Source organism: Arachis hypogaea, chromosome 18 (assembly GCF_003086295.3).
Source record: "Arachis hypogaea cultivar Tifrunner chromosome 18, arahy.Tifrunner.gnm2.J5K5, whole genome shotgun sequence".
Taxonomy (NCBI): Eukaryota; Viridiplantae; Streptophyta; class Magnoliopsida; order Fabales; family Fabaceae; genus Arachis; species Arachis hypogaea.
Window position 1 is genome coordinate 96500847 of NC_092053.1, and position 13252 is coordinate 96514098.

The window sequence follows — 13252 nt, forward strand, 5'->3', positions numbered from 1 at the left end:
CTTAGTTCATTGATGAACAAGGGAGGTTCAACTTCCCAAGTATCAATGCCAAATAGTTTGGCATTCAGCTTCATGATTGCACCAAGAAACTTGGCAGTTTGCTCTTCAGTAACATCCTCATTCTCTTCAGAAGAGGAATACTCATCAGAGCTCATGAAGGGCATAAGGAGGTTCAATGGAATCTCTATGGTCTCTAGATGAGCCTCAGAGTCCTTTGGTTCCTCAGAGGGAAGCTCCTTATTGACCACTGGACGTCCCAGGTGGTCTTCCTCCTTGGGATTCACGTCCTCTCCTCTCCTCACAGGTTCGGCCATGGCGCTTATGTCAATGGCCTTGCACTCTCCTTTTGGATTCTCTTCTGTATTGCTTGGGAGAGTACTAGGAGGGATTTCAGTGATCCTTTTACTCAGCTGGCCCACTTGTGCTTCCAGATTTCTAATGGAAGATCTTGTTTCATTCATGAAACTTACAGTGGCCTTAGATATATCAGAGACTAAGTTTGCTAAATTAGAAGTATTTTGTTCAGAGTTCTCTATCTGTTGCTGAGTGGATGATGGAAAAGGCTTGCTGTTGCTAAACCTGTTTCTTCCACCATTATTAAAGCCTTGTTGAGGCTTTTGATCCTTCCATGAGAGATTTGGATGATTTCTGCATGATGAGTTATAGGTGTTTCCATAAGGTTCACCTAAATAATTCACCTCTGCTATTGCAGGGTTCTCAGGATCATAAGCTTCTTCTTCATAAGAAGCCTCTTGAGTACTGTTGGATGCAGCTTGCATTCCATGCAGACTCTGAGAGATCATATTGACTTGCTGAGTCAATATTTTATTCTAAGCCAATATGGCATTCAGAGTATCAACTTCAAGAACTCCCTTCTTCATAGGCGTCCCATTACTCACAGGATTCCTTTCAGAAGTGTACATGGACTGGTTATTAGCAACCATGTCAATGAGTTCTTGAGCTTCTGCAGGCGTTTTCTTTAGGTGAATGGATCCACCTGCAGAAGTGTCCAGTGACATCTTTGATAGCTCAGATAAACCATCATAGAATATATCCAGGATGGTCCATTCTGAAAGCATGTCAGAAGGACACTTTTTGGTCAACTGTTTGTATCTTTCCCAAGCTTCATAGAGGGATTCACCTTCTTTCTGTCTGAAGGTTTGAACATCAGCTCTAAGCTTGCTCAGCTTTTGAGGAGGAAAGTACTTGGCTAAGAAAGCCGTGACCAGCTTATCCCAAGAGTTCAGGCTGTCTTTGGGTTGAGAATCCAACCATAATCTAGCTTTGTCTCTTACAGCAAAAGGGAAAAGCATGAGCCTGTAGACTTCAGGATTTACTCCATTAGTCTTAACAGTATCACATATCTGCAAGAACTCAGTTAAGAACTGAAAAGGATCTTCAGATGGAAGTCCATGAAACTTGCAGTTCTGCTGCATCAGAGAAACTAACTGAGGTTTCAGCTCAAAGTTGTTTGCTCCAATGGCAGGAATGGAGATGCTTCTTCCATGTAAATTGGAATTAGGTGCAGTAAAGTCACCAAGCATCTTCCTTATATTATTATTATTTTCGGCTGCCATCTCCTCTTCCTGTTCGAAAATTTCTGAAAGGTTATTTCTGGATTGTTGTAATTTAGCTTCTCTTAATTTTTTTTTTCAGAGTCCTTTCAGGTTCTGGATCTGCTTCCACAAGAATGTTCTTATCCTTGCTCCTGCTCATATGACAAAGAAGAAGGCACAAAAAAATAATAATAATAATAATAGAGATCCTTTATACCACAGTATAGGGATCCCTGTGTGAGTAGAAGAAGAGGGGGAGACAAATAATGTAATATAATGGAAGAAACACAACTGTGAGGAGGCTAGAGATGTGAGATGAGATGTTAGGATATGAATGAATAAATAGAATAAGATGGGAGAGAGGGAATTTTCGAAAATATTTTTGAAAAAGAGTTAGTGATTTTCGAAAATGGTTTTTGAAAAATGTTAGTAATTTTCGAAAATTTTTTTAAAATAAAAAATAAAAATAAAAATAATTAGTTAATTAAAAAGAAATTTTTGAAAAAGAGGGAAGATATTTTCGAAAATTAGAGAGAGAGAGTTAGTTAGGTAGTTTTGAAAAAGTTAAGAAACAAACATAAAGTTAGTTAGTTAGTTGAAACAAATTTTGAAAAGATAAGAAGTTAGGAAGTTAGAAAAGATATTTTGAAATCAAATTTTTGAAAAAGATAAGAAGATATTTTTGAAAAGATATGATTGAAATTAGTTTTGAAAAAGATTTGATTTTTAAAATCACAATTAATGACTTGATTCACAAGAAATCATAAGATATGATTCTAGAACTTAAAGTTTGAATCTTTCTTAACAAGCAAGTAACAAACTTGAAATTTTTGAATCAAAACATTAATTGTTATTGTTATTTTCGAAAATTTGGTATAAAAATAAGAAAAAGATTTTTGAAAAATATTTTTGAAAAATTTTCGAAAATAACTAAGAATTTTGAAAAAGATTTGATTTTTGAAAAAGATTTTGAAAAAGATAAGATTTTCAAATTGAAAATTTGATTTGACTCATGAGAAACAACTTGATTTTAAAAATTTTTGAAAATGTCAACTCAAATTTTCGAATTTAATGAGAGAAAAAGGGAAAGATATTTTTTTGATTTTTTGAATTTTTATGAAAACATGAAAATTATGCAATGCATGAAATTTTTAGATCAAAACAATGAATGCATGCAAGAATGCTATGAATGTCAAGATGAACACCAAGAACACTATGAAGATAATGATGAACATCAAGAACATATTTTTGAAAAATTTTTAATGCAAAGAAAACATGCAAGACACCAAACTTAGAATTCTTTAATGCTTACGCACTAAGAATTCAAGAATGCATATGATAAACATGAAAAGACACAAAACAAAAAATCATCAAGATCAAACAAGAAGACTTACCAAGAACAATTTGAAGATCATGAAGAACACCATGAATGCATGAAATTTTCGAAAAATGCAAGATGCACATGCAATTGACACCAAACTTATAACATGACTCAAGACTCAAACAAGAATACAAAAAAAATAATTTTTTTTTATTTTTATGATTTTCTAATTTTTTTGGATTTTTTTTCGAAAATTATTGTGAAAAATAAAAATAAGGATTTCAAAATTTTTAATATGAATTCCAGGAATCTTGCCATGTTAGCCTTAAAGCTCCAATCAAAGGGTCAGGCATGGCTTAATAGCCAGCCAAGCTTTAGCATATAATTACATGGACTGGAGTGATTAGTTGAATGCCAATCCCAAAGTAGTTTGGGTATAGCTTCACAGCCAGATAGGCTTCAACATGCTTCATGAAACACTAGAATTCATTCTTAAAAATTCTGAAGAAAAATAATATTTTTGAAAACATTTTTTTTTCGAAAACAAGTGAGAAATTTTTGAAAGGTTTTTTGAAAAATTTTTTGAAAACAAAACAAAAAGAAAATTACCTAATCTGAGCAACAAGATGAACCGTCAGTTGTCCAAACTCGAACAATCCCCGGCAACGGCGCCAAAAACTTGGTGCATGAAATTGTGATGTCCAGGCTCGAACAATCCCTGGCAACGTGAGCAACTTGGTACGCGTAATCGTGATTACACTTTAATGATATAGAATTCATGGCTCTTTCTTTCCCCGGCAACGGCGCCAAAAACTTGGTGCACGAAATTGTGATCTCCAAGCTCGAACAAATCCTGGTGCTCTGATCTAGTTTAATTGTCTGTCACAACTTCGATACAACTAACCAGCAAGTGCACTGGGTCGTCCAAGTAATACCTTACGTGAGTAAGGGTCGAATCCCACGGAGATTGTTGGTATGAAGCAAGCTATGGTCACCTTGTAAATCTCAGTCAGGCGGATATAAAATAATCATGGAGTTTTCAAATAATAAATAATAGAATAGGGATAGAGATACTTATGTAATTCATTGGTGAGAATTTCAGATAAGCGAATGGAGATGCTTTTCGTTCCTCTGAACCTCTGCTTTCCTGCTATCTTCATCCAGTCAGTCTTACTCCTTTCCATGGCTGGCTTTATGTGATACATCACCACTGTCAATGGCTACTTTCGGTCATCTCTCGGGAAAATGATCCAATGCCCTGTCACGGCACGGCTAGTCGTCTGGAGGCATCACCCTTGTCAATGGCTTCATCTTATCCTCTCAGTGAATAATATGCTCACGCACCCTGTCACGGCACGGCTATTCATCTGTCGGTTCTCGATCATGCTGGAATAGGATTTACTATCCTTTTGCGTCTGTCACTAACGCCCTGCAATCGCGAGTTAGAAGCTCGTCACAGTCATCCAATCATTGAATCCTACTCGAAATACCACAGACAAGGTTTAGACTTTCCGGATTCTCTTGAATGCCGCCATCATTCTAGCTTACGCCACGAAGATTCTGGTTAGGAGATCTAAGAGATATTCATTCTAGCTTATTTCATGTAGAACGGAAGTGTTTGTCAGGCACGTGTTCATAGGGGAGATGGTGATGAGCGTCACACATAATCATCACCTTCATAACGTTCTTGGGTGCGAATGGATATCTTAGAAGCAAAATAAGATGAATTGAATAGAAAACAGTAGTACTTGCATTAATCTTTGAGGAACAGCAGAGCTCCACACCTTAATCTATGGAGTGTAGAAACTCTACCGTTAAAAATACATAAGTGAAGGTCCAGGCATGGCTGAGATGGCCAGCCCCCAAAACGTGATCAAAGGATCATAAGGTAATCCAAAGATGCCTAATACAATAGTAAGAGGTCCTATTTATAATAAACTAGCTACTAGGGTTTACATGAGTAAGTATTTGATGCATAAATCCACTTCCGGGGCCCACTTGGTGTGTGTTTGGGCTGAGCTTAAGTGTTGCACGTGCAGAGGCCATTTGTGGAGTTGAACGCCAGCTTTTGTGCCAGTTTGGGCGTTCAACTCTGGTTTTGGCTCCTTTTCTGGCGCTGGACGCCATTTTTGGGCAGAAAGCTGGCGTTGAACGCCAGTTTACGTCATCTATTCTTGGCCAAAGTATGGACTATTATATATTGCTGGAAATCCCTGGATGTCTACTTTCCAACGCAATTGGAATCGCGCTATTTCGAGTTCTGTAGCTCCAGAAAATCCACTTTGAGTGCAGGGAGGTCAGAATCCAACAGCATCAGCAGTCCTTTTTCAACCTCTGAATCTGATTTCTGCTCAAGTCCCTCAATTTCAGCCAGAAAATACCTGAAATCACAGAAAAACACACAAACTCATAGTAAAGTCCAGAAATGTGAATTTAACATAAAATCTATTAAAAACATCCCTAAAAGTAACTAGATTCTACTAAAAATATACTAAAAACAATGCCAAAAAGTGTATAAATTATCCGCTCATCAGAGTACTAGGAGGGAATTCAGTGATCCTTTTACTCAGTTGTCCCACTTGTGCTTCCAAATTTCTAATGGAAGACCTTGTTTCATTCATGAAACTTACAGTGGCCTTGGACAGATCAGAGACTAAGTTTGCTAAGCTAGATGGATTCTGTTCAGAATTCTCTGTCTGTTGCTGAGTGGATGATGGAAAAGGCTTGCTATTGCTAAACCTGTTTCTTCCACCATTATTAAAGCCTTGTTGAGGCTTTTGATCCTTCCATGAGAAATTTGGATGATTTCTCCATGATAAGTTATAGGTGTTTCCATAAGGTTCACCTTAGTAATTCACCTCTGCTATTGCAGGGTTCTCAGGATCATAAGCTTCTTCTTCATAAGAAGCCTCTTGAGTACTGTTGGATACAGCTTGCACTCCATTCAGACTCTGAGAGATCATATTGACTTGCTGAGTCAATATTTTGTTTTGAGCCAATATGGCATTCAGAGTATCAATTTCAAGAACTCCCTTCTTCATAGGCGTCCCATTATTCACAGGATTCCTTTCAGAGGTGTACATGAACTGGTTATTTGTAACCATGTCAATGAGTTCTTGAGCTTCTGCAGTCGTTTTCTTTAGGGGAATGGATCCACTTGCAGAGGTATCCAATGACATCTTAGATAACTCAGACAGACCATCATAGAATATATCCAGGATGGTCCATTCTGAAAGCATGTCAGAAGGACACTTTTTGGTCAACTGTTTGTATCTTTCCCAAGCTTCATAGAGGGATTCACCTTCTTTCTGTTTGAAGGTCTGAACATCCACTCTAAGCTTGCTCAGCTTTTGAGGAGGAAAGAACTTGGCTAAGAAAGCCGTGACCAGCTTATCCCAAGAGTTCAGGCTGTCTCTGGGTTGAGAGTCCAACCAGATTCTAGCTCTGTCTCTTACAGCAAAAGGGAAAAGCATGAGCCTGTAGACTTCAGGATCTACTCTATTAGTCTTAACAGTATCACATATCTGCAAGAATTCAGTTAAGAACTGAAAAGGATCTTCAGATGGAAGTCCATGAAACTTGTAGTTCTGCTGCATCAGAGAAACTAATTGAGGTTTCAGCTCAAAGTTGTTTGCTCCAATGGCAGGAATGGAGATGCTTCTTCCATGTAAATTGGACTTAGGTGCAGTAAAGTCACCAAGCATCCTCCTTGCATTATTATTATTTTCGGCTGCCATCTCCTCTTCCTGTTCGAAAATTTCTGAAAGGTTATCTTTGGATTGTTGTAATTTAGCTTCTCTTAGTTTTCTCTTCAGAGTCCTTTCAGGTTCTGGATCTGCTTCAACAAGAATATTCTTGTCCTTGCTCCTGCTCATATGACAAAAAAGAGGGCACAGAAAAATTAATAATAATAATATGGATCCTTTATACCACAGTATAGAGGTCCTTGTGTTAGTAGAAGAAAAGAAGACAATCTGAACTCAGAGAGAGAGAGATGGTTCGGATTTTTGGTGGTGTGAGGAAGAGATGTTAGTAGATGAATAAATAAATAGAATAAGATGAGAGAGGGAAAATTTCGAAAATAATTTTTGAAAAAGAGTTAGTGATTTTTGAAAATAGTTTTTGAAAAAGGTTAGTAGTTTTCGAAAATTAAGATTTTAGAAATTGAAATAATTAATTAATTAAAAAGAAATTTTTGAAAAAGAGGGAGATATTTTCGAAAATTAGAGAGAGAGAGTTAGTTAGGTGGTTTTGAAAAAGATAAGAAACAAACAAAAAGTTAGTTAGTTAGTTGAAACAAATTTTGAAAAGATAAGAAGTTAGGAAGTTAGAAAAGATATTTTGAAATCAAATTTTTGAAAAAGGTGAGATAAGAAGATATTTTTGAAAAGATATGATTAAAATTAGTTTTTTGAAAAAGATTTATTTTTTTTTAAATCACAATTAATGACTTGATTCACAAGAAATCACAAGATATGATTCTAGAACTTAAAGTTTGAATCTTTCTTAACAAGTAAGTAACAAACTTGAAATTTTTGAATCAAAACATTAATTGATTATGTTATTTTCGAAAATTATGAGATAAAAATAAGAAAAAGATTTTTGAAAAATATTTTTGAAATTTTCGAAAATAACTAAGAAATTTGAAAAAGATTTGATTTTTGAAAAAGATTTTGAAAAGGATGAGATTTTTAAATTGAAAATTTGGTTTGACTCATAGAAAACAACTAGATTTTAAAAATTTTTGAAAAAGTCAACTCAAATTTTCGAATTTATGAGAGAAAAGAGGGAAAGATATAATTTTGATTTTTTTGAAATTTTTATGAAGAGAGAAAAATTAAAAACATCATTTTCATGTTTTTCTCTTTTATTTTTGAATCAAAACAAGGGATGCATGCAAGAACACTATGAATGTCAAGATGAACACCAAGAACACTATGAAGATCATGACGAACATCAAGAACATATTTTTGAAAATTTTTAATGCAAAGAAAACATGCAAGACACCAAACTTAGAATTCTTTAATGCTTAGACACTAAGAATTCCAGAATGCATATGAAAAACAAGAAAAGACACAAAACATGCAAATGCAAAGATCAAACAAGAAGACCTACCAAGAACAACTTGAAGATCATGAAGAACACTATGAATGCATGATTATTTTCGAAAAAATGCAAGATGCACATGCAATTGACACCAAACTTATAACATGACTCAAGACTCAAACAAGAAACAGAAAAATATTTTTGATTTTTATGATTTTCTAAATTTTTTTTTTGGATTTTTTCGAAAATTATTTGTAAAAGAAAAAAATAAAGGATTCCAAAATTTTTAATATGAATTACAGGAATCTTGCCATGTTAGTCTAAAGCTTCAGTCCAGGAATTAGACATGGCTCACTAGCCAGCCAAGCTTTCAATGAAAGCTCCGGTCCAAAACACTAGACATGGCCAATGGCCAGCCAAGCTTCAGTAAACATAGATACCTCTCATGTATACAACAGCTGATATTTCATCCAACTTCATATACTTATAAGTGAAAACCTCGGTCCAAAAGAATTAGATATGGCTTTACAGCCAGCTAGGCTTCATGAAACACTAGAATTCATTCTTAAAAAATTCTGAAGAAAAATATATTTTTGAAAACACATTTTTTTTTCAAAAACAAAGGAGAATTTTTGAAATTTTTTTTTTGAAAAGAAAACAAAAAGAAAATTACCTAATCTGAGCAACAGGATGAACCGTCAGTTGTCCAAACTCGAACAATCCCCGGCAACGGCGCCAAAAACTTGGTGCGCAGAAATTGTGATGACACTTTGATTATGTAAAATTCATCGCTCTTTCTTTCCCTGGTAATGGCGCCAAAAACATGATGCCAATACCATGGTTCACAACTTCGCACAACTAACCAGCAAGTGCACTGGGTCGTCCAAGTAATACCTTACGTGAGTAAGGGTCGAATCCCACGGAGATTGTTGGTATGAAGCAGGCTATGGTCACCTTGCAAATCTCAGTCAGGTAGGGTTAAATGTGATTGGATTAGATAATTAAAAGATAAACAATAAGGGATAGAAATACTTATGTAAATCATTGGTGAGAATTTCAGATAAGCGTATGGAGATGCTTTCGTTCCTCTGAACCTCTGCTTTCCTGCTATCTTCATCCAATCAGTCTTACTCCTTTCCATGGCTGGCTTTATGTGATACATCACCATTGTCAATGGCTACTTTCGGTCTTCTCTCGGGAAAATGATCCAAATGCCCTGTCACGGCACGGCTAATCGTCTGGAGGCATCACCCTTGTCAATGGTTTCATCCTATCCTCTCAGTGAAAATGGTCAACACACCCTGTCACAGCACGGTTATTCATCTGTCGGTTCTCAATCATGCTGGAATAGGATTTACTATCCTTTTGTGTCTGTCACTATGCCCGGCAATCGCGAGTTTGAAGCTCGTCACAGTCATTCAATCATTGAATCCTACTCAAAATACCACAGACAAGGTTTAGACCTTCCGGATTCTCTTGAATGCCGCCATCATTCTAGCTTACACCACGAAGATTCTGGTTAAGAGATCTAAGAGATACTCATTCAGTCGAAGGTAGAACGGAAGTGGTTGTCAGGCACGCGTTCATAGGGAATGATGATGATTGTCACGTTCATCACATTCAGGTTGAAGAGCGAATGAATATCTTAGAAGCGAAATAAGATGAATTGAATAGAAAACAGTAGTACTTTGCATTAATCTTTGAGGAACAGCAGAGCTCCACACCTTAATCTATAGAGTGTAGAAACTCTACCGTTAAAATTACATAAGTGAAAGGTCCAGGCATGGCCGAATGGCCAGCCCCTCTGATCTAAGAACCAGGCATCCAAAGATGTCTAGTACAATAGTAAAAGGTCCTATTTATAATAAACTAGTCACTAGGGTTTACAGAAGTAAGTAATTGATGTATAAATCCACTTCTGGGGCCCACTTGGTGTGTGATTGGGCTGAGCTTTAACTTTCCACGTGCAGAGGCCATTTGCGGAGTTGAACGCTAGGTTTTGATCCATTTCTGGCGTTCAACTCTGGTTTTTGATCCATTTCTGGCGCTGAACTCCAGAATTGGGCAGATAGCTGGCGTTGAATGCCAGTTTACATCATCTATCCTCGAGCAAAGTATGGACTATTATATATTGCTGGAAAGCCCGGGATGTCTACTTTCCAACGCAATTAGAAGCGCGCCATTTTGAGTTCTGTAGCTCCAGAAAATCCATTTTGAGTGTAGGGAGGTCAGAATCCAACAGCATCAGCAGTCCTTCTTCAACCTCTGAATATGATTTTTGCTCAGGTCCCTCAATTTCAGCCAGAAAATACCTGAAATCACAGAAAAACACACAAACTTATAGTAAAGTCCAGAAATGTGAATTTAACATAAAAACTAATGAAAACATCCCTAAAAGTAACTAGATTCTACTAAAAACATACTAAAAATAATGCCAAAAAGCGTATAAATTATCCGCTCATCAGGGGTGAAAATCTACCCAAAATAATTAAAATTGGCATTTCATCGAACATATAGTGGGCATAATCATAAAACATGGCAAACTTGGGAAAATGATAAAAACTATAAACAACTACATGATCAAAAGCAATAAAGGCAACTCAACAAGCATAAAATAAGTATCAAACATCAAATTCATGAATTAGAACTCAAAATTGCAAAAGCATATATATTGATAAAGGAAATGAAAATATAAGAAAGTGTAGAACAAATAGTGTAATGAAAGAGAAATTAAAGAAATACTTACAAAAATTGCTAGAATCCAAAATCAAAACTTGAACTATAAAATTCTACAAAACCCTAATTAAGAGCCCTAAGGAAATTGAGAGAAAAATCTAAACTAAACTAACCTAAAACTATCTTAAGTGTATTCTATAATGTATGGTAGTGTATGTTATGAATTGGTGTGTTGCTAGCCTCCTTATAAGCTCCAAAGCCATCAGAAATGGGCCAGAAAGTCTCCCAATTCGTGACCCACGTGACTTTTTAATAAAATCATACGCAGGGACTTGTGCATACGCACAGATGTGTGCGTACGCACAGATGTGTGCATACGCACACTTGCTGATTTTCCTTTTATGCGTACGCACAGATGTATGCATACACACACTTGCTGGTTTTGTCACTTGTGCGTACGCACAGGATGTTGTGCGTACGCACACTTGGTTGTGTTCTTCTCCTTTGTTTTCTTCAATTTTTCCCAATTGCATGCTTTTCTTTCACTCTTATCAAGCCATTCCAATCTATTATACCTGAAATCACTCATCAAAACCATCAAGGCAACGAATGGAATGAAAGTTGAAAAAAATTGATTAAATTAAGCACAAAATAGCATGTTCTCATATTTGGACATAATTTAGGGAGAAAACACAAAAGCATGCTATTTAGATGAATGAATGTAGATTTGTATAATGAAATCCCCTCAAATCAATCCGAAATTTATCGTCAAATATGGATTCATCAATTCTCTCACACTTAAACAATAGCATGTCCTCATGCTAAGCACAATCAAAAGAGATGGGTAAAAAGGTCAAGCAACTTATTCAATGTACTAACTACATGCATGCAACTATGCTAAATGTTAACTACCTATACTATGGTTCTGGTGTGTGTACATAAACCCCACACGCTCATACAGCAGTACCAGCAAGTGCACTGGGTCGTCCAAGTAATACCTGAGCGAGTCAGGGTCGATCCCACGAGGATTGTGGTTTGAAGCAAGCTATGGTTATCTTGCAGGTCTTAGTCAGGCAGATTAGAAGGTTATTGTGTAAACCTTGAATGATTATATGTCATATATAGAGTTGTAAGAGTAATGTGTCAAAGGGGTAAAACCAATTGGATTAAATCAGTAAGAGGAATAGAGTTGAGAGTCGGAGTTGCTTTGTCTTTCTGAATTAACTCTGGTACTACTATCTTCTCTGCTTATGATTGATCTTCTTCTATGGCAGGCTGTATGTGATCAACGCCATGGGCCATGGTCATTGATCTCCTCTGCTACATATTGAACGCCATTGGCCTTGGTCATCCAATCTGACGAAAGGTGAAGCACTTAGCAAATCATTCTCCTGGCGATCCTACTCAAAGCGCCACAGACAAGGTCGAATCTTTCGGATCAGAGAACGCTGCTTCTATGGATTCTAGCCTATACCATGGAGACCCTAATCTCCCCGGAAATTGGCTGAACTGGTGTCTCGAGAAGTCTCTAACGAAATCGTGGATTAATCGTCTGAGAGATGCATAAACATAGCTGTTGGCTCGTGCTTTCCAGTCACGTATTCACACGAATCCAAGTAAACACAGGTGTTTGTCAGGCACGTTCGTCTTAATGTGATGAACAGAGCTAATTGGTTAGATTATCCTATTCACCATGATGAAGATCGGATTATACATCTTAGAGATAGATCAAACACGGATCGGAGAAGAAATAGTAATACTTTTATTAATTCATTGGACTCAGCAGGGCTCCTCCCCTCAACCTAGGAGGTTTAGAAACTCATACTAAGGTAAAATACAATGATAAACGTGTATGATGGTAAAAGTGATGTAAAATTTCTGAATAACATGAATTAAATCCCTTAAATACTAAACTAATGACTAGTAAGGGTACAACAGTCTTTTTAGTGCTAAAATCCACTTCTGGGGCCCACTTGGTGAGTGTTTAGGATGAGTTTTAATGAGATCCATGTGATATGAGGTCTTTTGGGCATGGAACGCTAGCTGGGGGGTCCTCTCTGGGTGTTTGTATATTGATCTCTGTTCTTTGGGCGGTGGACGCCTAGAAGGGGGCAGGTAGCTGGCGTTAAATGCTAGTTTTGGGCCTTCTAGTCTGAAACAAAGTATGGACTATTATACATTGCTGGAAAGCTTTGGAAGTAAGATTTCCATAGCCGTTGAGAACACTCCATTTGGACTTCTGTAGTGCCAGAAAATCTCTTCCGAGTGTAAGGAGGTCAGATTTGGACAACATCTGCAGTGCTTTCTCTGTCTCTGAATCAGACTTTTGCTCCAGCTCGTTAATTTCAGCCAGAAAATACCTGAGATGGTACAAAAATATACAAACTCAAAGTGGAATCCAAAAATGTGAATTTAATACTAAAACCTGTAAAAACTTAATAAAAACTAAATAAAATATGCTAAAAACTATATGAAAACTAAGCCAAAAAGCGTATAAAATATCCGCTCATCAGGTTCCTATTGAGTTTGGCAACAACAAACAAGAGAATTCCAATCTATCTAAAGCAAGCCTTAGGGCCAAGGCAAAGAATCAATGCAATGTGTCCAATGTCCAAAGATTTGATTTGAAATTTTCACAAATTAACAAGCAACT

At 36.6% G+C, this 13252-nt stretch overlaps 2 non-coding genes across 2 annotated transcripts; both read left to right on the forward strand.

Annotated features, from left to right (window-relative positions):
* The first annotated feature begins 1073 nt into the window (after positions 1 to 1073).
* On the forward strand, positions 1074 to 1181 carry LOC112773684 (small nucleolar RNA R71). The gene has a single exon (XR_003188221.1). It is a non-coding gene; the product is annotated as a small nucleolar RNA R71 (small nucleolar RNA).
* Positions 1182 to 6110: 4929 nt separating this feature from the next.
* LOC112773892 (small nucleolar RNA R71) lies at positions 6111 to 6218 on the forward strand. The gene has a single exon (XR_003188416.1). It is a non-coding gene; the product is annotated as a small nucleolar RNA R71 (small nucleolar RNA).
* The last annotated feature ends 7034 nt before the right edge of the window (positions 6219 to 13252 follow it).